This window comes from Molothrus ater, chromosome 6 (assembly GCF_012460135.2).
Source record: "Molothrus ater isolate BHLD 08-10-18 breed brown headed cowbird chromosome 6, BPBGC_Mater_1.1, whole genome shotgun sequence".
In the NCBI taxonomy this organism is placed as follows: domain Eukaryota; kingdom Metazoa; phylum Chordata; class Aves; order Passeriformes; family Icteridae; genus Molothrus; species Molothrus ater.
In genome coordinates, this window is record NC_050483.2 from 27377884 (window position 1) to 27403326 (window position 25443).

Here is a 25443-nt window from a genome sequence, read left to right on the forward strand (position 1 = left end):
CACACTTGTTTTGCAGCATGGATGGCAGAAACTGTGAAGAGGCTAACAGAGCAAAATGAGGCTGAGTTAACAAGTTAATGACTGCTGAGAGTGAGGGTGAAGAGCCTTGCGATACATTGAAACAACAGAGGCAAGTCCTAAAACCTCCTTGCTTCCATTTCTTTCAAAATATGAAAAAAGGAAAAGAAAAAGCTGGATCGGTGAAGGATGTGTAGGACTTGCTGACTGAAGTGTAGGTCTGTAATTGGTTTTAGCCAGTGCTGCAGTCTCGTCTGCCAGCAGTTCCTGATCATATGCCCCAACCTGACACTGCCTTTCCTTGTACCAGATGTGAAGTGGTTAAGGCAAGAGAACCCATTGCACTTAAAGCATTTTGCTTTGTTTTTACATCATTCTTTTACATTTAGTGATTGTGTGAGAGCTTGTGTGGCATAGCGGGGGAAGACAGACATGATGGGAACAGTGGGAGGAGAAGGGTAGAGGACATTTATTTCAAGGTCAGTGCAAGCTACTGCTGTCTTTAACTGATTGTGGGACTGTGGCACAGAAGGCACAGAATGGCCATGTAGTAGGCAAGGAAGCAGATAAAACATGTCTGGTTGATTAAAATAGTGCAGGTGTTGAAGGTAATGTACAGGTCCTGTGCTTGGAGACAGTTCACGTCCCCATGCCTGTAGCTTCTCTATCAGCAGAAAAGCAGATAAATCCCTCAAGGGGCTCCTGTGGGGTATAATTCAGTAAAGACCTCAGGAGGAGAGCTTTGTAGAGATAAGCAGTGTTTGTAGATTGAAAGCAGGTGCCTGTGCTGACCAAGAAAGTTTGCAGCATTTACACTTGACTGGAAGTGAGCAAGTTTCTCTGGCCTGGTGCAGACCTTTCTTCAGGAATTGTGCTGCCACTTTGTAATGCTGAGTTTGTGCTGCACATTTTGGTCTGCAGCCTTCAGTGATGAAAAATAGAGCTCAGCAGCCTTCAAGCGTTGCTTATTTGTCCTCATGTGTGTGGTGGAGTGTTGACTTTCACTGAGACTCTACCCTTAAGTAGGTTATATCAGGTAGCACCTGCAGGATAGGGAGATGGCACAAAGCAATTGATCTAGCAGCCCACAGCTGGGAGAGCAAGGGCAGGATGTTGTCTGAAATGTCTCAGTGGTGCAACTGACTACTTTTTGCTTCTTTTTGGTATATATCCCTAGGCCCTGTGTAGTCTCAAGACCCTCCAAAAAGGGAAGAACAAGCCACAGTGCCAGCAGGAAAAAATTATTGATGATATTGAGGGGCATGAAGAGGTGGTGTTTAATTTTATTTCAAATAGGGACTGTTGTGACATTAATGAAAGTGCACAGAGGTCTGGAGAAGGGGCCGACTTGCTTCTCTCTTGCTTCCTTGTAACTCTGCTAAGCAGACATTTCTGCTTACTCCTAGTTTTCTCCACTAAACGTTCCCAGGTGCGATGATTTTTTTTAGATCTCTTTCTGTTAAAGAGGGCAAAGAGAGACCATTTTGAGTCCTCCAGAATGTGCTAGGTTTTAAAGAAAAATCTGAGGTCTTGATTTTACAATAAGACTGACTCTTCGGTTTGTTTCTGTATATTTCTGGTGCTACTAATCAGTTCTGTGCTGTTTTACTATTTTAACATATTCTCAGGTCAAAAACTACTCTTGCACATAATGTTGACTGTCATAGAATCATATAGGTTGGAAAAAGCCATTGAGATCATTGAGTCCAACTATTAATGTAGCACTGGAGTTCCACATCTAAATGTCTTTTACATACCTCCAAGGATGGTGACTTAAGCACTTTTCTGGGCAGTCTGTTCCAGTCCTTGATAACTCTTTTGGTGAAAAACTTTTTTCCAAATATCCAACCTTGACATTTCCTGGTCCAACTTGAAGCCTTTTCCTCTCTTCCTGCCCCTTGTTAATTGAGTAAAGAAACTCACACCATAAATGAGCTTCCTCAAGGAAGACACATTTTGTATCTTTTTATCTACCAGACATATAACAAATGCACTTTTACTTTCTCCCTTGGTAAAATAGACCAGCCATAACAAAATTTTAAGCATGGAATTTTGTTACTTTGCAAAACTGCTGTGCTCAGTAGTGTAATTTGAGTGAGCCCTGGCTTTCTGGTTGCACCTCTTTTGTTCCAGAGATGTTCCCTTTTTCCAGCATTACAGATGTGTGAGTGGAGTGGATGTCAAATACTGTAGTATTTGGTGTACTTTTGTTTCTTGCTGTTCTTTATCGCTACAGTTTAGCACTTTTTCTTTAATATTCTGGTTGTTGTAAAAACATATGGGAACAGTGGGCAAGAAGGAAACCTACAAAAGTTCTTACAAGAGGAGATGTGCTGAGTTGTGGGGCCATGCTGCCTGAGGTGCCTGCCTGGGGCTCTGACAGGCTCCCCATGCCTTGCCAGGCTTCTCAGCAGCACCTGCCCAGCTCCCTGCTTTAGTAGGAATGGCGAGCAGCTGCTCATGGTCAGCACTTTCAGGCCAGGAGCTTTTCCACATAACAAAGCCTGTGGTGCTTCTGGGCTGGCTTCCTCTTGGGTTCTCATCTAAGTCAAAAAAGGATGTAAAGATAGAGTGATTTCTGCTGAAAAAAATGGAAAGCATGAGAATAAACCTGCAAGACATCGCTTTGACTGAAGTCTGAACAGGGCAAGAGGAAGGGAATTACTACTTCAAGAAAATCAAAAGACATTCATCAAAAGGCAGTGCTGTGTATCCACCTGGCAGGAACACACAAGTTTATTTTTGTCCTGGAAAGCTGTTTCTGAATCTTTGAAATGTAACCCTTGTTACTGCAAGTTTGAGGAGTTTGCTGAGTATCAGACTGCTGAGCAATTCACTTTGCTTCATTTTTGTCTCCTTCCTTCTCCTCCGCAAGGAAGACATCTTTCCAAGCTCCTGCCCCCTCTCAAAATGCCGTAGTAACCCACCAGCTTTGCCAGAAAATGCTTAGCACATTAGCAGGTTTAAGTAACATAGTTGTAATCGTTCAGAAGGCCAAAGAGCTGCATAGATTTCATTCCAGTGTCCTTTCCAGCCTTTTGACAACACTTGGTGGGCAGAGTTACAAATGAAGCCCGTGGTATGGATGAAATATGAGTTGCTGCTCTGCCCAGAGAAGCAAGTTGTGTATGTGTGGATGTGGCAGAGGGAGGAGAGCTATGAGGTCAGCTGGGTGTCTGTAGTGAGAGAAGTGTGAATGGCAAGAGTAAGTTTTCCATTACATAGTGTCCAAATAAAAATGGTTGTAGTTATTGAGGTTATCTGTTCTAGAATGAAAAAAAAGGGGTCAGTACTGCCCTATCCAGCATTCTCTTTAAATAAGCTGTGTTTTTGCCCTGTTGTTCTGGCTGTCTTAAATGATTCCTGTAATTCTCTAAATTGTAATCCTGTAATTGCTTGTATGCCAGATTCTGCTCACAGCTTCAGGAGTATGACATCAGGAACTATTCTTCCCATGTTAATGGAGTGTTGCTAATTTTTTTCTTCTTAATGTGATGTAACTGAGAGCACTTCTTGGTCCCTTCTGTATTAACACCTGTTAGCAAGAACAGAGAAGGTCCCCACTCTGCTGCATGGAGACAGAGTAGCTTATCTTTCTTGCAGATGTTACTGTCTTTTTGTCTGCTTGGTGTGAGGAGGCATGATGGAGCACAGGAATGCATCATATCTTTTCTATTCCTCTCCCTGCTGGTTTGGGGCAGCAAAAAATGAGAGGGGATTAGGGACCGATTAGCAAAATGAATAGGAGAAGGCTTAAGAAACTCCTGTTTTCTAGAGCATGGGATCTGACTTTTAGGTGGTGGCTGCAGGCAGGGCTGCAAGTGGTGTATATGCAGAGAGAATGCATACACCTACTTTGTTTTCCCAAAATTACAATACTGGAGGCCTTTGGTGTGCAAAAGCTGCTTTCAGGTTCTCTGACTGCCTGCAAAGTTCAGGCTCAGCCCCACTCTCACATCCCCTTGCAGTAGGCTGGCTCAGGAGCTGACCCCCAATTACAAAGACGGAGGGTCACACAGCTGAATGACAGGACCTCGCTTCTAAAGAGTCAGTAACCCAGTCCCAAGTTACTTCTAGCCTGGGAGAAAATTTAACTTTTACCTCCATGCAAAACAGTCCCTTCCAGTTCCCTTTGCCTCTTTAGCTCCATAGGAGCTTCCCTCACAAAGGTGAGATACTGCTGATTGTCTCCTGCACTGCTGCAGGGCTACACAGTTTCTTGTCTTTGCCCCATTCTGGGCCTAGGTGAACGCAGCAGCAGCCCTGAGCTCCTCCCACAGAGGTTAAACACTCTCAGCTGCCTGGTCAGACGGTGTCCTGCTTTGTGTCAAGTAGGTGCTACTGTATTCCCTTTCCAACACTGCACAATAATGAGGTCTGAATCCCTTAGGGAACAGAGCTTGAGCGCTGCCCTGTAATGTAGGCTGTCACTACAGGGCTGTAAATACCTTTAATAACTGTTTATATTGGTATTTCCTTGCTGCAGTGCAGAACCACCCTGTAGCTCATTGGAAGTGTGTCTGACCATGCTGCAGTCAGGTGGTCTTCACCAGAAACACACAGGCCTGTGTACAGCTGAGTACAAGTTGTGTGGCAACATCTTAGGAGGGCTGATCTTCAGTGTTTTCAGGATTTTTAAAAAAATCTTTGCTCATTATTTGGAGACACAGTGTGCTGGAGTGATTGGATATTCTCTCTGGAGGAAGCAAGGGCTCAATGAGTAGTATCTACAGGGAGGATCAGGGTTCACTTAGAAGGACTAAAGGAAAAAGTGCTTATGTTTGTCTGCTTTTTTTGCATACCCCTTCATTGTCCATGGACCAAGTGATGATTGTTTATACCAGGTGGTCATAGTTACTATTGTATTAACAGAAAAATCAAGAAGGAACATTCAGATTTTGCAGAATTGATAGGTTACTCCACTCTTTTTGGGTCAAGGATGTGTCTAGTGCAACATACTGTCTCTTAAAAACAGACAGAAGAAGCAAAAAACCCACATTACTCCAAGTCTTGATTTCAGTACTTCCCCACTATTGCATAACTTTATGAATGCAAGTGGCATGTCTTAAACAGGTGTAGAGTTGTGCCGCACTGCTTCCTGTATCTCAGACCCTGCTATCTGATTGGAATGGGAGCGCAGGTATTGCATGCCTGTGTGCCTTGGTAACCCTGGATTATGCATTCACTGCATCTCCAGCCCCTTTGCTTGTCTGTGTCCGGAGCTGGTGCTCATCTCCATCCACCGCTCTCGCCTCCTGCTGCTCATACACATGGTGCACTCATGCACCAGGCTGAGCTCCTGCTCATGCTAAATCCACCATGCTCTTGAAGGAGGACGTTACAGTGCTGGAACAAATTGCAGCATAAAGAAGCCAAGAAATACATGAGAAAGGAAACTGTGTTTAAATCATTACATCAAATAAAAGAAAAACCCAAATAAATGTGAAGAGAACCTGAAATTTTGTCTTTGATGTTCTGTGCTGGGAAGGTTTCAATCTCTTTTTAAAGCTCCTCCTCCACCCTCTTGCTTCTTATGGGATTGTATCCAATATTCCAATGTTCATGTAATGCCTTGACTTTGCTATCATTCTTCTTGGGATAATTATAGGTTAGCATAATGTACCTATTGTTCTGTTCCACAAAGCAGCACTGTCATACGGATGGCAGGGGTGAGGTGGGGGGGGATCTTTGTGTGTTCTCCTGCATCCACATTGTGTCTTTAATTAGTGTTCTTCCTTGTCTTTTTTATTTTAATCTTTTCCCTTGCATGATACATGCTAAGTACTTCCCCTTCTCAGACTGTTGCTCTCTTTTTACACTGGTGCCCTGTTTTTTTTGGTTTTGGCTGAGCTCATTTCCATCATAGCAGGTTTGACTTTCAGATGAAAATAACATGAAAACCAAGTAATGAGTTAGTGGTGTTTAAAGAGAAAGCAGATAAATTGTTCTTTACTAAACCATATTTGTTTGGTCTTAAGTTATCTTGTATGATTTTTGCTAAATTCAGAGAGAAGAAGAAGTCTGCCCTGTGCCCAAGGGCTCCACTCTGCATTTGGGCCCTGCTGCACAAGGCATTGCATAAACATGTACCAACATGGTCCCTGACTGGAGTGCTCACATGTTTTTCTGTAACAGGATTCGTCTTTGCCCTCCAGGTGCAGGTGTGGGAGACTGCTGTTGAGTGTTGTACAGTGGTTTTAGTGCTCGGTCTTCCATTGCGTTTGCTAGACAAGGTGCTAAGGATAATATTGGGTGCTTGAGAAATATTAAGGAGAGGTGGAAGGGCCCAGTTAATCTCAGTGGTTGTACCCAGGAGAAGAACATTGGTTCCTAATTGGTGGAGAAGCTGTATCATTGATTGCTTGCTTTCTAGTGTTGCCATCTCCAAGATAATATTCAGAACTGATGATGTATTTTAAGTGATAGGTTCATCTAGATTAGATGCTGTGTGTTTTGCTGTAAACTACTTTTTACTTTTGAGTCAACTAAATGGTCTGGTTGGATGGTTCCTAACTAGCTCATCAAAGTAAAACAGTAGTGGGCTGTTTTTTTTATTTTTCAGGACTTCACACAACTTCCTTCCCTTTGAGTAGGTTTACCTGAATGATGAAATGGGAAACCTCCAAATTATTGTGGTTTTGAAACCTATTGTTATAAAGGACAGGATTACAGATTTTGAGAAAATCTGGATTAAAACCTCTCTTCTAACAATGAGTGTGCCTTGAGTACATGCAGCTTCCCTTCTGTGATTGGATACAAATGTGTTCTGTTGTCAGAACTTGGTCTCCCCTTCTGCAGTTCCTGGGCTTCCTCTTGCTTCTGATGCACAAAGCCAAAACACTTGGTTTCAACTTGTATGTTTAAAATGAATTTTAAAATTTCATTTTAAAACGCCTTATATGAATCTTGGAAAGATCTGAAGGCTCATCCAACTTTGTCATTGCTAAGTTCTTCTGTGACAGGGAGTGACTTCTGCTGTGAAGCATTTAAAATCATCAGTGTCTGTGCACCTTCATGTATTTGCAAGTCTGAAAAAGCATGGTGTCCCTCTGTGAGTGTATGGAATGAAGTAAAACAGACTTACTTGATGGAAGACTTTGTGAGAATATGATCTTTCTACGAGAAAAATTAACCTTTCATAACGATAATATGTAGAATTTTTGTCTCCAAAACAAAAGAACCAACACAGATGTACAATTTGGCAAGTCACAAATGTTAAGCGGCCAGCCTCTTTCTCTCTGGTGTAATTCCATGGGCTTCAAGGGAATTACACCAGTGGCAGCGAATCTGGTCAAAAATGCCTTTGACTAATATTTGTTGGTTTCTCTCTGCTGTCCTGAGTAATGCCAAATCAGATATGTTTTAGAAATGGATGAACTCTTGTGTGTTCAGTGCTGCATGGTGAGAAACACCCCCTGGCAGGAGCACACATGCATGCACACACACACACACACATATGGAGTGCTGCTTTCTGGGGATGTTCCCAGAACCAGGGCGCTGGCCAGGTGTGATTGCAAGCCAGCTCTGGCTGTGTTGTCTGTGTTGAGGAAGCACAGGGGATGTTCCTCACAACTGCTGCTTGCCTTGTGCTTGCTTATTATATTTCCCCTTTGTATCCTGAAGTGGAAACCACAGGTTAATCCCAGTCAGATCCTGCAAATGTTTGCACCCGTTGGACCAGACACAGAAAAATTCCTCCCACTGGCTTCAGTGTATTTACATACTTAGGCCATTACAAGGTGGTGCTCACCTTTGTATTCATTCCCACATGTCAAAGCAAAGATATTAGTTCATTTTTCTTTTTTCTCCAATATTTCTTCTATTTTCTAGGTTACTTTTTTTTAAGAGATAAGAAAGCGAAAGGAGTGATCCCCATGGGTCCTGACATCTGCTGCAGTCATTCTTACAGACTCAAAGGAGATTTAGGGAAGGAGAGGAAACAGTCTGGCTGCAGTCTCTTATTGTTTCTCTTTCTTGGGCCCCCACCCTGCACCCTCCTGGGCCTGCAATCCACTAACTAGCTCCTCCTGACTCCAGCTGTCATTTTTCCTTTTTATCTATTCCTCTCTCAAAGAACCAAATGTCATCTCTTGTGGTTCCCTTAGCTGGGGTCAGAGACTCCTTTATGTGCATTACGCTGATCAAGGATTTTTAACTGGGAATGAGAGTGGTAATCAACTGCATGGCTGGGGAAGGGGAGAGATTAAATCTGAGAATTGCCAGTGATTGCCCCACGTGAAGAACAGCAAGCAGCTAGCACAACACATGCTATCATTATGCTCTTATGATTATTTTATTCCCCCAGTGACAGTAAAATGCTATCTATAGCAGAAAGGTAGGACAAAGTCCACCCTTGTTTCACCCTGTGGTATTCAACAGATTTTCTGTGGGGTAGAATAGGGAGCAATTAGATTTATTATTTGGAGTGACTCATGTTTTCAGGACCCTCTACCTGGGAGATTTCAAGAAAGGGAGAAGGGAAATCAAAGGTATGTTTGTGATCTAAATTTAGAGGCCATTTTTGTTCAGAAAAGAGCAGCCATTTTTATATCCAGTCTTGACCCTGTAGCTGTGGAGAAATCATTGGAGGGTGTTGTGGGATGGGACTTCTGCTGTATCCTGACACTTCAACTTTGTCAGCAAGTTTTATAGCATGATGGCTGAATAAAAGTGGAGTGAATAAAATATAAGAATAGTTCCTGATACTGCTTTGAGCTCTGCCCATGGTTGATTTTTCTGTTTGCTCAACACAGAATCAAGCTCCAGGGACTGCAACAGATTGCAAACTTTAGGTTTCACAGTCTGTGAAGGCATAAGTTACACAAAGAGAATTACCTTTGGGTTGATTAATTACTTTAATTTTAGTAGCCTAAACTGTCTCCTTCAGTACACTCTTTTAAAAGTCCTGTCAGTCCTTCTAAAATGTCCTCTGTTGTTACAAAGCTATAGGAAGAATAGTACAAAGTGTCTTGATTCTCCTTTTGCACTGATATAAGTCAAGAGTACTCTGAAGTACACAGAAAGTGGTTCAGTCATCTTCTAGAAGAGCATTTTCTTCATAAGAGAAAAACAGACTGTAGTTAGAGTTGGTTTATTTGAGGGAGACCTTCCTGGTGGAGAAAGAAGTTTCCCTCAACTCAAGTTGCCAGTTTTGGCTAAGATGTGTGCTAATGTCTAACATACTAGCATTATTCTGGTTTTATTATCTAGGCATTTGACAGTGATTTTGTTAATGCTTTCAAAATATGTTGCTTTCTTAGCAACTCCAGCTCCTAGAAGCTGGGGACTACATGAGATTTCTAGTTTTATTGCTGAAATTTCTGTCTCTGCCGACTGTAGAAATATTTGCAACTAAAATAATCTACTAGTTCAGAAACAGGATCCAACTCATGCCTTTTTGAGTAGTTTGATTTGGAAATATTGTAAATACTTCACTGCTTTGAAAGATGAAAATACAAAAATAACCTGGTTTCGTGGAAGGTGTCCCTGCCCGTGGCAGGGCATTGGAACTAGATTATCTTTAAGGTCCCTTCCAACAGAAATCATTTTGTGGTTCTTTTAAATGCCAGATGTGGGTTGCAGCTGGACTACAGGAAGAAAAGTGGGAATATCAGGATAAAAAAGGCTTATTCCCCATAGGTCAGGGGCGAAACTTCTTGAACTTGGACTTAGTCCCTTTCCTACCTACTTTTGCAGTTAGAGCAGATGTACCTGAAACTCAAGCTTAAGATGGAACTTATTGGTAAAGATCCAATCAAATACTACATTGTAAAGCTTCCAAATCTGGCCAGATTTGGAGCTTTATCTGACCTGACTTTTCCTATTTCCCTCTACCATGATGGTTCAGCTTTATCATTTGGAATGGGCCTTCATATAAATTTTTGAAGTTTGATCATCCCTTGTATGCATTGTGATATGAAAAGAAGGATGGATAGGAGGAGTCCACAGTCCTAGAGTGCTTTGTCATCTGCTGTCTTCTAGGTCTTCTTTGCTTTTCTCTGTAGCATGGGATGTGGATCACTTCCTGACATGATCTAAGCACATTTGCCTCCCAAACCCCTTGAAATTTTGCATGCCCTAGAGCACTGGTAATGACAGGTTTGTCTTTCTTGTGCAGCTTATAGGACTTGAGGAACCTGTGATTTTTTTTTTTTTTTACTATATCTCTTAAGTGTTTTCAGAATACTGGGAGTTTGTACACTGTTTTTGTGGACCTTTGCGTGGTAAATGCCTTGTATATTATTTAGTAGGGTTGGCAGAGATGGGGCTCCACTTTTCAGTTTGTAATTTCCAGTCCTTTGTTGTTCAAAGACACACAGTCCCTGCTGTGTGCTGTTCCATTTACTGCTCCCTTTTCAGTCTTTTCTTGCCATCTTTCCTTACTTATTCAAATGTGTCAATCCCAATGGTATTGCTGTTTTGTTCAGTGGGAGCCATGATTAAAAGTTTCCCCACTGGACTGATTTGATACCTGTCTTTTCAACCTCACAGTCTTTGAACAAATCCCCCAGTACATAGACAAATACCAACACCAATGCTGTGGCCTCATTCTTCTTCCATCTTGTGCAGCTTTTTACCTTAGTAAAATGAGTGTAAATCTAGGAGAAATCAAAATGGAGTTCTCAGTCTATGCAAACTTAAATGGCCACCAAACGTACAATGGCATGGGGCAATTATGTTTCTGAAGTTCAGGCCTTAAACCAAGACTGAAGGTGAACTGTAATTTATCATAATTTACCTGTTGTTACAATATTAAATGCTTTACAAAAGCAAGTTGCATTTTTTTCCGTTTCCACCCTTTAAAAATTTTTTGTAGTGTTCCTCTTTTCAAATGTACTGACAGTTGAAATCACATGGAACAATATTACTGCAGTAGCCATTTGGTCCTTCAGGATGTTATTTATATAAACATGTTCTTCAAGTGACTATAGAATATGCAATCCTGAAGGAAGCAGACAATTGCAGAGACAAGCTATATTTTTACTGCCATTTTTGGAGCACTAACAACTCTCTAAAAAGTAGATATTGCTAGAACTTAGTCCTCTTCTTTCTGCAGAGTCAGGTATTCTGGGATTCTTCTCCAATATTTTATCAAGATTATCTCCTTTAAGTAGGCAGAATTAACAGAAAACAGACATCAAAGAAACCTAAGCACAAGCATGCGGCATAAAGATTCTGTAAAGTGTCAGATTTGGGATATTAAAAACAATCTCAAAACCATGTTATCCTCTAGTAAATTATAGCCATACCAGTTACCACCTCAAAATCCTCTAGGAATTTTTTGCCACAGATGCTTTCCAGATGCTGCAGCAGTTTCCAGCTGTTTCTCCACTTTTGCATGCACCAGATGAAACTGAGAAACCTCATCAGCTGATGGGCAAATTTATGAAGGGTAAAATGGAGTAGGAGGTACTTAGTAGAAACAGACATAATTTCATGTAAGATGCCACTGACTGAAGACACAGATGCCAACCATTTATCAGCTGACTTCAATACTGAAGGTTTGTTTTAGTTTAATGTGCTCTGCACTTGGACTTGCCCTATTTCCTTCAGTCTTCTGGCTTGCTAGACCAAAGGAGGAGAGAAAAATGAGAGCCATGAACTTATCATTCATATAAGTGTATTGTTTTCTTATAATCGAACTTCTCTCTGGCAGGAAGTTGCACGAAAATCAAGTTATGAGATTCCCCCAGCTCTGCATTACTCGCACAACAAGAATGACCTGGAAGAGTTGTATCTCAACACATAAAATGTCAAATAAACACCGGGCATTCATTGCATTGAAAACCCATATATGTGTTCCTATACTTCCTCTTAAGTAAAGTATCGAGATCATTGATGGCAGCGTTATACCCAGGAATCCATGTGGCAGTGATTAATTTATAAATATATGCAATCTGTGTATTGGCAATGCTGTAGATGAGTGATAGTCAAACCTGAAAAGTTTACTTCTTGAATGGGCTGAGAGGGAGCAGCATGATCAGCAGGGTGTGGTACCTGCTGCTGTGCTGTGGTTGATGCTGTGCCATCATTGTTGTGTGTTGGTGTAAGCTGTGAGCAGTGCACTGCCAGTGTCACACCAGGACTCACTCGTACAGCTCTGCAATTCTGCTTTCTTCCTGACTGCTGCAGAGAAGACTTGCTTTCCACCTCTCCATCTTTGTGCTTCTCTCTTTGACTACATCACAGTAAAGAACGATCACTAGTTCTTTGAAATATTGGCCAAGCCTGCTTGTTTGTTGAGCAGAGAGGCTCTGATTAAGCTACTGATTCCTTCAGAGCTCAGATGTGATGCTTTAAGGAACTCAAGCTGAGCTATGTAATACATTCGATTGTTTTCCCTTTTCTGCAAAAAGTGTCCTGTGTTTCATTGAGTCACGTGGTGCTGTCTCCTAGTTTTTGTGCTGAGAAAAATTGAGTGTGTAACTGATGAGTGTACGTTACACAAAATCTCCAAAGAGGATCTCAAGGGTTTTTCTTTCATAACCCTCACTAAAGATGATTAGATTTTTTTTGCATTCCATGCACGTGGCTTGTGGTTCTCTTTGGGGAGAAGAGGAGACACTTTAGAGAGAAAGGAGACTGTCATCCTGTTGTTCAAGTGATACAGCCAACAGTGCTGCTATCAAATAACAGTTCCCAAGCTAACCACAATGGAGAGCACCCCACAGAGGGCAGAGGACATTTACCTGCCTACTTTTGCTCAGTAGCAACTACACCAAGAGGATTCATCTATGTGTGATAGTCTTTGGAAGAAGACTTCCATGCCCTCCTTACATGTGACCTTTTTGCAGATCCTTTCTTTTAATTCCCTTCTCAACTCCTGCCCATGGAGACACTCTTCCCTTCCCCCTTCTACTGCCTTGGAGCTGTTTTGCTTCTCCTGATGAATGTCAAGTGTTTTGGGCCTGCAGCCTTAATGGGTGGGAGCTAAGACTTGGATCTACCCCTGAGACACAGCGGAGCCAGCAAAGATGGGTTATTTTAAATTGTGTGGTGACAAGCCTTTTTTCCCCCCCCCCCTCCCTTTTTGTTCCCAGAGGATAGCTGGGGAAGTTTGCTGTGCCAAATAGTTGGAATGTGTTTTTTCTCCTCTTTCTCCCCCTTCAAAACAAAATGAGAAAACTTTATGCTGTGAATTCTGTTAATTGGGAAACATAAATCCAAACTGTAGTGCAGCATTGCTGGGCCTAGGCACCGATTGAAGTTTAATGAGGGAACAGCAGCTTTCTCTTGCCCTCCTCTCTTATGCTCTCCCTACATCAAACTCTTTCTTGTGGTGCCATCCTGTTCCTATGGGAGTATGGGAATGCCTGAGAGAGTGTGTGCATTTGTCCACAGTTCTCATGGGTCTGAATGCAATATGTGACTCCTTTAAAATAATGCAGCCAGAGTGAGGCATGGACATTATTCCAGGCTGAAGTTAATTGGGTAGCCAGTGTAGGAAAAAGAATGAAAGATTCCCCTGGGTTCCTGCCCTAAAGTGGCTGCAAGCCCATTGAGAGAAATCCCCTCTGCAACTGAGATTTAATGGTTTATGTGCCCTGACCATGTGTTTCGGACTGATGACAGGGTTCCATGATGAATGTTACACAACTTTTTACTACTTCTATCAGGCCTGATATTTCCTCTGAACTTGATAATGAAGTATTTCCTTATCACTACTGACTGGCTGAAGGGATATCTCATTAAATCCAAAATAAAAAATAAGAATCATTCTCCTTGTTCTAGCTGTGGTAATGGGATTAAATGGGTTCCCATCAGCTTGTACTGGATGTAATGGAGTCCCTTACACAAAAAGCCAACCTGAGAGGGCCTTGATCAGAGCATGAATGGGAGTATAATTAAACTGAGTGTAATAACATATACTTGAGCAAAGATAGACAAGTTCATCTGAAATGGCTCTGGAGTGAATGCCAAAAGCAAAAGCTTCCCTTTGGCACTGATATTTTAAGAGGAAAAACAATTCACATAGCAGTGGAAAGGTAGCTTGAAAGGGTAACTGGAAGAGAGCTTAATTAAAGGGCCCTGAGAGTCCCAAAATTTATTAAAGCCAATGCTGATTGGTTCTGAGATCTGCTGCAGCAAAAAAATAAAACTTACGCTTGGGTAAAAATGCTTCTTATGGTGGTGCAAGACAATTGTTCATCTTGAGTTCTGGATAATATGTTACCACACAAGGTATTTTAACCTGCTTGTAATATTGTACTGCTTTTGCCTGCTAGCTCATCTATGTTTATGTAACATTAAGCACTGAAACTCTTATTTTTATCAACTTTGCCAAGCAATTTTATCAGCTGATGCAGTGCTGGAAGTCTGGGAAGGGCTGCTTGCTTTTGCTTTGAGAGATGGGATGTAAGGTTAGAGGGGGTGGATGGTGATTTCATGAGCAATGCAGGTCAGGTTACTGTTGGATTCCTCTTGCAAGATAAGTGAGAGCCCTCTGAAAGGTAATTATTGGAAAGCATAAATTCCTGAGATAACCTGTCCAAGAAGAAATACTGACAGGAGCAGAGGCCATGTGTTAAAGGCTAGCCATTACTCCAGGGCAATGGGCAAACCTCTCTCTCTCTCTTTTTCTGTAACCTCTCTGCTCTGACAGTTGACTCCTGCAGTTCTTTTCCTTCAGTTACTTGTCGATCCTTTTCTTGTCCTGGTTGTAGACCAGTGTCATGCTTGTCTCCATTCTTTGCTAATTGGGGTGCAGACAAGTGGAGACTGTATGCAGTTTAGTTCCATGTCCAAACTCTTGTTTAGTCATTGTTTTTGCTTGTCATTGTTATTTTTATCAACTGTCACTGCAGTGTTCAGGTAGCTTTTACGGGATATCTGAAAAAAAAAGAAAGAAAGGTTACTTTTATACTTCTTTAACAGATTTTTGTATAGAAGAGCTTTAATGAGCTTTCAGCATGATCTGGTGTCAGCTTTGTCTCTGAACCAAGAAAATTATTGGATGGCAGTTGGGGAAGGAAGTCTTGTAGAGTGTGAAAACAAATTTCAGAGGAAAAGATGGAGCAAAACTGGGAAATAAGAAACGTGACTTCTCTTTCTCTCTGGCTTTGTTATGCAAACTCTGTGTGTCTCATCTGTAATGTAGAGATAATGATATCTACCCAGCTCCTATTTCCACTGGTTGATTGATTAATGACTGTCTCATGATCCCTGGATTACACTTTTGTGACCTGCAGCTTTAACTACTGCAGTGTATTACATACAGAAAGAAAATGGACCCAATGTGTTAGCTCTGGCTAGTTCCAGCTGGGAAAACATGATAAACTGACCTGAACAGCCTTGCCCACGTGTATCTGCTTCTAAGACCTCATTCTAAAAGTGCACTGAAGCATGTGCTATCTGTTCAGCTGCCATCTCTGTTCAGCAAGACATTCAAGTATCTGCCTAACTTTGAGTTGAAGGGGACTTGCATTCTGAATAACATGCTGTGCTGAACTGGGGCCTGATGCTTGGTCAGGCAGGGTTTCATCACAAGTTCTTGAAGACCTCAGTCAATACACAGGGCCAAAAGTGACTCTGAGGTCTGCCCTAGCATGATGGGGATATGCATTAAACAACTGGAGTCATTCAGACTTGCCAAAAGAGTAAGTTATTTGAGCAGACAAAAGGATCGTTATTTTGCAGTGATAATTGCAGCAAAACAGTATTGGAGGCTTTGCTAATTGTTAAGTGAATTACAAAGCTTTTGCATTTAATTTAACTGTTCTAAAGTAATAACCACCTCAATCTGATACTTGAATTAAGGTGGTGTTGAGAACAGGAAGCAAGGCAGAAGAAAAAGAGGTGCAAGGATAGTCCATGTGTATGGGAAAGACCATCAGATATTTGAGTTTCTGAAAGCTGGTTGTGGCAAGCACTTTTTCTTGACTTTATTAGAGAGTTCCTCTTGGGTGCTGCATAAATATCTACAGAAACCAGGGCACAGGTGTTTGAAACATCACTCCTCAGAATTATATATTAGTATTTGCAATGGTGGTTTGCTCTGCTCCCATGGGATATGCTCCAGGTGCAGAAGATCCTGTGCCTAGAACTTTGAGTTAGTTCCAGTGTGCTCTCAATACAGGGCATTCTTTATGCTGAGGGAGCTGTGAGATGATGTGTTGGATGCATGTTTCACCTCTTACAATTTTTATTGTTACTTTTTGAGGGGTAATAATGAAACTTTAGCAGAGGAATGACCGTAATCTACCCTACTTCCATTTGTGCGTAGAGCTGGGGGAAGGAGGTGAGAAAAGGAAATCTAATTCACAGTCATCTCGGGAATTCCCCCATGTAGCATGAGTCAAGTATATCCCTGCTGTACGTCTGCCAAGGCCAGCAGATTTATACAAGTACCAGAATGATTGTTCCTGTGTATTTAGGAGAAATAATAACTCAAAGAAACACAACTTTAGTTATCTAGGCATGAGATGACTTTATAGAGAACAGAAAATATAATTTCCTCTTTTGATAATTATTGACTAGGTACATAGTAGATTTTAGTGTTTTCTTACATGTGTATTCAGTTTGTCACACATAGATCATGACCAAGGACCTGAAAGTGCTACCCATTCAAGTTTAGTAATTTCAAAGTATTGACTCTAGCTGATTTTTTCCCAAGACTGACCTCAGAGGCAAAGTAAACTCTAATAATTATGTGACTTTATGTTAGATCTATATAAATCTCTGCTTTGCTACTTGTGTGATCATTTTCCCCTGTGCAAAAAGGATTGTTTCCTGGAGTGGCATTTCCTTTGCAGCAGGAGATACAAGGTTCCTACAAAAGAGACGAGCCAGCAGAAAAATGTGAGTTTACTAACTCTTTCTAGTCAAAGGACAGAAAGTACCTAAAATATTAATGTAATAGCAGTTCAGTGTAGTGGGGAAGCTTGCATGCCATTTAGGAACATTTGTACTACTCTTCTACTTGCATGTTTATTTTAATCTCTTTTAAATTCTGCCACCTGGATTGAATGGCACTGTATATTTGTCTACTAAATAACTGCACAGGGTGCAGGGGAAATCCCAGCCTGCGAACGTCCAAGAGGGCTAACAGAGGTCAATCAGACCAGGACCATGCTGTAGAGCTTGGACAACTGGGACTCTGACATAGCTTAAAGCATGGGGCAAAACTCCCCTGGTCTTTCCTGGCATCCCACTGCCTGTTGAGCTGTGGTGGAGATATGTAGCTTCATGAAAGATGAGATACTTAGAGACACATGAAAAAGAATGCTCTTGTCAGTTTAGCTGATGTCATTTGGGCCAATGATGTAACTCCCACTTGCATTTGCTCTGTCTCTCAAAAGGGCTGTGCTGCTGGCTGAGTGACCTAGTTCCCACCACTGATGGTGTGGCCAGACTTTTTCCCATTGCAAACAAACAGGTGTGCCACTTGAAGGCTAACCCAAGCTGGTCATACTGCTGGAGATACCTCTGGAGGCAGAAGGGGTTTTGTGAGCTTGCCCTCAGCTCTTCCGGGCAATGTCAGCTGGGTTTGCTCGAACAGATCGAATGGCCTTGCTTGAACTGAGTCAGGGAGCACTCACACAAACATTGCCACTGGCAGGAGGTGTGGGAGCAGTAAGATCTGGGAGACAAGCAGTGAAAAGCAGCAGGGTAGGAGGGGATGGGTGATATTTTTAGCTGGCACAGCTAGAGCTAGGAGAGGATTTCTTTTCATGATCTGAGCATCTTTTTAGTACAGACAGTGCCTGAAGTAATGCACACGATTTATTATTGAGGTAAGTGTAGGGTGTTACCGGTGTTCTGCAGGGGAACTATTAAAGCTACAAAGGAAGTCACGGCAGAACAATTTGTAGAAGTCTGGTTTGCTGTCTTCCTGGTGTCAGCTTAGGTGATAGATTATGGTTTTTACCAGGAATGCAAAAGATAGGATCACTGTGGGAAATCAGAACCATGGGAGCTGAGTGGATAGACTTTGTCTTGACTACATCTCACCTGTAAGACCATTGTTGCACTAAGCCAAACAGAATTCTGGTGACCCCAGGCCCCAGCAGCTTAAGTTGCTTTTCTAAAAATACATATAAAGAAATCCCTTAGATGTTGTCATGTCAAATCTAATGCTGTTGCTGAAGTTTTCGCTAGTTCATTCTCTTAGTAATTGGAGAGAATTTTTGACCTTTTAGGGGAGGTTAGGACCAAGCTGAATTCTGAGTGCTGTCTTCAGACACAAAAGAGGTCTAGGTTATTACCTTTCACACCTGTTGTTCATTTAATTGGATGATGCTGCATCTCTTTAAAACAGAAACTCTGGCCTGAGAAAGAATAGATGCTCTGAGATATCCCCAAGGAGTCTGCCTCTGAGATTAACCTAATTGGTCACTGTGCTGAGTCTAATAGAGATTGTATGCAATGTCTATCTCTGGAAACAACTTAGGTAGCCTGATGTATGACATGGACATTGCTGCTGATGCCTCTTCATGGAAATGAAAGTAAAGTAAGAGAAGATGTGGACAAATTACCACATGCAATGTAGTATAATTGTTCACAGTCCAGTGTATTTGAACGGGGCTGGTAACTTAATCTTCTGAAATACCTAATTTCATAAGTACACATCAGCTTGCACCATACACAGATACCTCTTGTATCCAGCCAACAACTCTGCATGTTAACAGGTGAGTGAGATGGGCAGAATGATCCCACTACTTTGGCTTCAAGAACTGGGAATGCAGCTGCAGGCCCTGAGCAGGGCCATGCACAGCTGCAGGAAAAGGAGCACCTCTTGTTCTAATCCTTATTCCTGCACAAAGAGGGCTGCAGCTCTTTAGCCTGAAAGCCAGATTTTTGTCGGCAAGATACCATCATGTACCACACTCTTCTTGGCAGTATTAACTTGTGCTGCTGTTTCTTTACTTTAAATGGAAATGCCAGCAGAGCTCTCATACTTTTACAATACATGTGAGGATGGGGCTAATCAGATCAATTTTCCTCAAATTGTGAGTTAAGCCTACCTTTTGTCATTTTTCTTCAAAGACAGCCTTTTTGCATGAGATGATACCTGTAGTTTCACAGTGGATTAAATTACAGCCTAAGCCTGTTTCCAGAGCAGTGAATGTAGCTCACTCTATGAGGCTGCACTCTCTGTTACCAATCAGCATCACACCGTGATTCGAGCAGTGAGTACCCTGTTGATTCTGGCCACAAGTGGCCAGCAGGGATTTCCAACCCATCAGGGGAGGTCTTCTAGTAAATACATGCAAAAGGGGGATTTCTTTGCTCTTCTACATAGACTGCTAATGCTGAGTGCTTGGAGGAGGGTGCTAAAAAACCTCATTGCTTTTACACTGATTTGGATTCAACCTAGACTTATAGCTCAGGGCATCTTCTTGATTGCTGTAATGTCTGCTCTGTGCCAGTGCTGACTCAGGATCTTGTCATCAACTCTCTGATGGCTCCTAATCCCCTGAACCACATACAGTCTCTGCACCTGCCACAGAGCAGTGAACAAGTGCTAGAAGCTTGTCTATTTTGACCTGTCTGCATGAGTTCTTCCAATGAAAGGCGTTAACTCTCCTGGAAAGTCTTTTGTTTACCCTTGGATCATTGCTGCTCCAGCAACACTGTCTGCTTTGTATACTGTTTAGTGGTCTGATTTGTGAAGTCTACCTACTACCAAAAGAGTCCTGCTAGCCATTGTTTCTCTGACATGGCTTCCCAGGCTGGGGAAAGTTATACAGTCTTCATGTTGTCTATCAGGTGAAATTATGTATAGAAATGAAATAGCTGTCTCAATGACTCTGGCTCTTGGAGACTGAAGATCTGTGTTTAGAAAGCTGCCAAGTTTATGTTAAAAAACCGAGAGCCCAGAAAGTTTGAGTCATTCTGTAGCACATCTGGAAATCCTGTATTGCCTTTGCTCACATTCACACCCCTTACATCATTAGAAAATGTTGTGCAGGGACAGATGCAATGGACCACTATGAGAAAACTGAATCTGCACATTCCTGCACTTTCTGGCTTGCCATCAGATTTTGTGGTTGGATTTTGAGCAGTCTGTTATGCTTCACCTAACACCAGGAAAACCATTTGCTATTCCTCTTGAATCTTTACAGCCTACTTTGGTGCAGTTGCAAAGGGTGCATGCTTCTAGCAATTAAGCACTGCCTATAAACTAGAAATTCCAGAGAGTGCAGCCAAAGGAGGGGCCTAGCCAGCCCTTTGTTGTTTAATGCTCAATAGTTGTCTAACACTCTTGAATATATCATATTTTCTTTTGCTTGGATCTTTTGATGAATGTTATGGTAGCATCTTGCAACGTAATGTGGGCATGAGCAAAGCCGAATGCTTTATCTCTTCTGGGAAGATGCTCTGGAGTTGAAGGTCTGCTGTCTGAAGATGCTACAGGAGCCTGGTGAGGCTGGACTCTGCTAAGCACAGGTTTCCAGCTGCAACTGGGTATAGCAAGGAGAAGTTCAAGCAGCTTCAACTTAGTCCACTGTGCTCTTCATGAAAATCAGTGGTGTTTCAGAGTTTGTGAGGAAAAGACATGAGGTTGGGCAGGGGACTGTGGGCTTCTTTGGCTTGCTTTGTGGCAGGGGAGGTACCACAGTTTTGTAACTAACTCTGTCTTTGTTGCTTATCTAGCCTGAGGTAGAGAGTCAGAGTAGGCCAGTCCAGATGGGAGAAACACACATGAGCATGACCAGGCTTCAGCTTGAGAAGAGAATTTTGCTGACTGGAGAGAGAGAGAAAGGCCCTTTTGGTGATTGTGTCTGTAAGATTGTCCACATTAACAATGTTAGTGCATAGTTTGTAACGCTTCCCACTTCCAATCAGCCTCATTCTGACCTCCTCTGACTTCACCTCTGCTAGCTATGCTGCCCTTGCTTTCAACACTGTGAGGTATGCGAGAGTGCTGTCGGCATGAGAGGGAAAAAGATACATAAACTGCATGTCATCAATGTCATGGCTGGCATTGCTGCCTAGATACTTCATCATATTCCCTGAAGGTTTTGCACAGATATTAAACAGAAGTGGCTAAAGAATTGAGCCCTGAGGCATTCTTTGTGTCACAGGTCATAGAGAGAAGGAGCAGCTGCCTGTCAGGGGCCTTGTGGGACGTGCTGGAAAGGAATAGTATAGCCAGCTCAGTGCAGCTCTCTCAACACTTGCCAAGACACGTAGTTGTCCAAGATGGTGTCCAGTGTTGCAGGCAATTGATAACTCAGGTGATGCCTGCATGATTTCTTAGTCTCTGTTCAACTTTGTGAGAAGGCCTAAGACCTCACTGGTGTTTTATTTCCAGACTCATTCATGAGTGTCTCCGAAAGGAGAGTAAAAAGTATCTTCTGAAGCTGCATTGCACCACTTCTCATACCACTTCTCGGATCTCACCCAGTTTGAAACTGGATGGCAGTGCTGCTGAAAAACAAGTTCTGATTTAAAAGGCCTTTTTGATTGTCCTTGCTGTACCTCACAGTATCAAATGATCTAAAATGTAAGACTAGAGACTAAATGTATAGTAAACAAAAAGTCCATGGTCTTAAGGAAAGCAAGGGCCCACATTTTTGATCGTGGCTGAGGACCACCGCAAACTGTAGAAGAAAAAGTCTGTTGCTTTCTGTTGCATGACTAGTCATTTCTTCCTGTGCTATCAGGTTTTTACTTGCCTAGTTGTGTAGTGAGCATGGCTTTAGAGGGAAATGACTAGAATGAGGCCTGGCTTCAAGAACTGGAGACAATCTGGATTCATACTCAGAGGTGTCTGGAAGAAATTTAGGAACTGCACTTGAGGGAGGACTGGTTCTTTGTTATACAAGTTTTTCCAGGGTGATGTGGACCTGTAATCATTGTTGAGCATGGCTAGTTATAGGTGTTCAGCGAGTGCTCACCTTCTCTGGGTACTAACCTCAATTGTGTTAGGCACTGCAGGAGGGGCACTCTGGATTCTGCCTATTTTGTAGCTGTTTTAAAAGGTGTAAGTGCACTCAAAGAATATGTGACTTTGCAGGATGGACTGCAAAGTAGTGGTGGAGAACTGCTCTGCTGCTTTCAGGGCCCATCAGGACCCCTTGTCAGCACAGAAACATCTTGAACACCTGGAGTGAAGTCAGGCTCCTGGTCCTTGTTGCAAATTTATGGGCTTATAAGACAGGCAAGTTCTTGGGTTTCTTTTTTTTTTTTTTTTTCCCTTATTGAAGGCATGCCTAGACAGCAGAGTCATGGCACTAGGTACTATACAGAGAAGTGGTAAGTTGGAGTCTGCTCAGAAACCTTATGGTCTAGTTAGAGCTAGCAGGCAAAGATTGAGGGAAGGGAAGAATTGTTCTTCCCTGGCTTTGTTATTAGCTGACCTGATTCCATGATAGAAAACCTCAGTTTCTTAACACTTAAAAGAAAAGTGACCTCAAGGATGTCACAAACTCTGATCTTCTGTGCTGGTGCTTGCTGTCATGGCAGTGACCACCTGCAAGGCTGCACAGAATTGCACCAGGCTCTCATGGCAGTCCCAGCACCCACAGGGCTGCTGGTGCTTTCAGAGTGCTCACCTCCCCATTCACACTGAGCTTCCACTGCTCCCAGCCTGCTCTTTAGTTTCAGTCTCACTTTCTTCACCAATAAAGAGCCCCTAACCACACTAAACATTTACCCCTCCTATGCAGCTTTGCAGGAGTATGCAATAGCATAGGTTGTTCTTTTCCAAGTGCAGGAGCTTTTATCAGTTAGCCAGAACTGGGTTATTTTAGTATTCATGGTATGCAAGTGCAAAGCCTGTGTGTGTGCCAGCAGTGTCACTGGCATGCCTGTCCCAAACATCTGGGGTTTCACCTGGGGCTCTCTACTGAAGGGCGTGTGTTTTTCACAGCGTGCTGACAACTCTTTCTGTATTTCCAGTTGTGCTGCCTTCAGTATGATTTGCCTTCCTTGTCCAGCAGTTGTTCATGTCTGCTCCTTGCTTTTTCCCAGCATCTTTAAAATCTGCACATATGCTGATGATTTTGTGTCATTAATATCAATCTAGACAAGTCTGTGTGACCTTTAACTCCCCTGTCCAAAGGGAAGAATTGACCCTTGCAGTCAGTCACTGCACAGCACTGACTCATACATACTTTTCATAAAAATAATGAGGAAATTCCCCATAGTTTTTACAGATACTTTTTCAGGAGTTGAAGTGGAAGTCTTCCATAGCAACACAGTTTGGGAAAACTGTGAAGCATGTAACAGATAATTAATCTTTTTTTCTGACATATGATACATTTTATAATATTAATTTTTTTTCTCTTCTTGTATCTCACTTGCTCAAACTCAACGGATCTGTTTGAGTTTCATTGGAGCTCATGTGCTTTCCAGTCTTATTCCCACCCTTGTCTGTTCTCCAGCTCCATTGTAAACCTCCTGGGAGGGGGCTGGGATTTGTCCCACCTCCCTGACTCTGCAATGAGGAACACAATGGGACCGTGCTTCCCCTTTTTTGCCCTGATTTTAGTACACTTTCTGTTTTCTCCTGCATAAGATAAAACATGCTGTGTTTAGGTATGTAGCACACAAAAAAGGAAAAAAATATCTCTCAGTTTGAAGTTCTTTTAAAAAAACCCTAACTAATGGTAAAACAAAACAACTAGGCACCCAAAAGTAATATCAGGGGAGCTGTTTACCACTGACATATGACTGTTGTGGGGAAATACCATTTCTTTACTTTCCTATATTTGATTATTTGTCACTTAAAAAAATAATTCCATTTATAATTAACGCCAGGGTAATTCCTCAAGGTCTCAGTATCTGAATAGCTTTCCAGTGAATACTTAGAGAACTGCATTTTTTGATCGTGCTTGCAGTAGTGGAGCCAAGGCAAGCTTTCTTAAAATATGGAGATGACTGAATACTTCTAAATTGTTATTTTTCTTTAAGGCAAAAAAATGCATATTTAAAAATCTTTTAAAGTAAATGTAATGAAACAGCTAGACTGCAAGATTTTGTCAAGAGTGAATTTGACCCATTAGCTTGGTTGCTTCTCTGCCATTAGGATCTCAAATGCCCTTTTATCCCACTTAGAAAAATCTGAAATTTACTTGATAGTATGATTTAAAGCAAAATATTTTACATTTGAAGACTTATAGTTATTTTCAGTCTTAGAGCAAGATGGAAACTGAGGCAATCTCCAGTCAGATCCTATATATCCCGTACCCTAATGCTGAGATGTATTGTTTTTGTCAATATGGATGCTTTGTGGTGTACATATTCTAATGACTGAAGTGATTTTTGGCATAAGGAAGACTTATGCAGTGGTGGCAGTTTTTTGTCACATAGCTATGCCTATTTATTTCCAGTAAACTCCTTAGAGTTAGAGAGCATCTCTGGTTTAATATAGAAGGAATCTGACATAGCTCTGAGGAAGCTCAAGTGTTTGTGGAAAGAGCTGTTAATCTTTGATCAACTGGGGTCTCCTTGTTACTGACTTTGATTACACAAGTGTACAACTTTAATTACAGCTTTTAATAAGATTTCATTTCTTCCTAGTCACATTCTTTGTATAGTAGAGCAGCTTATCTTTTCTTTCTCCCCTGCTCCCCTTCCCTTCCCCCCTGCCTTTTTATGGAAAAGGGCGTTTGAGGTCATTGCAGGGGATTCAGTGTCTGGAGGGATCCTGCTGTACAGGCTCTGCCCATGCTGTACCCTCCACTTGCTTGCACAGCCCAGAGAGCTCTCTCCTTCAGCTGCCCTCCACATATCCCTGTGCTGGCAGCCGCCCAGGAGCTGGTGGTCAGCAGGGGGAGGACAGGTCTGTGAGGCACAATGTTCACACAGATGTTCACTGCTGCACAAAACCTCTAAAAACCCCTTAGGAAGTCTCTGTAGGCAAAGGATGTTCTGACCTCCCCATCATTTGATAACCTGAGACTTGGGTAAATTGAGTTCTGATCATCAGAATTGAGAAGGGAGAACGTGAGGTGCCTCCCTTGGTATTTGCTGTATTTTTGTTCTTCCCTAAGCCTCTGCTTATGGCCCCTGCCTGTGATAGGATATTGGTCCAGTATGGCCAAGATGAGAAGAGTCTGACTTCCATGTAAATCATAAGGTACAACTGAGGAGTCACTTAAAAGATGTGAGTCACAAAAAGATACAGATGGCAAAACAGAGCAATTTGCTCTGATTTGACATTCAGAGGTGTGCAAAATGTTAAAATGCCAGTTGTGCCTACAGAAGAGGATAGTGGGGAAAACAACTAATAGAACAGCAAATCTCTGTGCAATATCTCTGTGCATGCATCCCTTTGGTTCACTTGCTGTATGTGCTATACTCTTTTTGCACACTAATGAATATCAGAGTCAGAGCAAATTATGCCATCTATCATTCTGCTCCTGTTTTCTAATGAACTTACCCCTAACAGGTATCTTTCCTAGCTATTCGTGTCACGAGTGAATTTCACCTTGACAATAGATCAAAAATGAGGTTCAGCAGTGTGGCCCACCTACT

General features: G+C 42.1%; 1 protein-coding gene across 1 annotated transcript in view; it reads left to right on the plus strand.

The window, feature by feature from the left end:
* The window catches only part of DPF3 (double PHD fingers 3), a 167976-nt gene that overhangs the window by 40647 nt on the left and 101886 nt on the right, over positions 1-25443 (plus strand). The gene's annotated exons all lie outside the window — the stretch shown is intronic.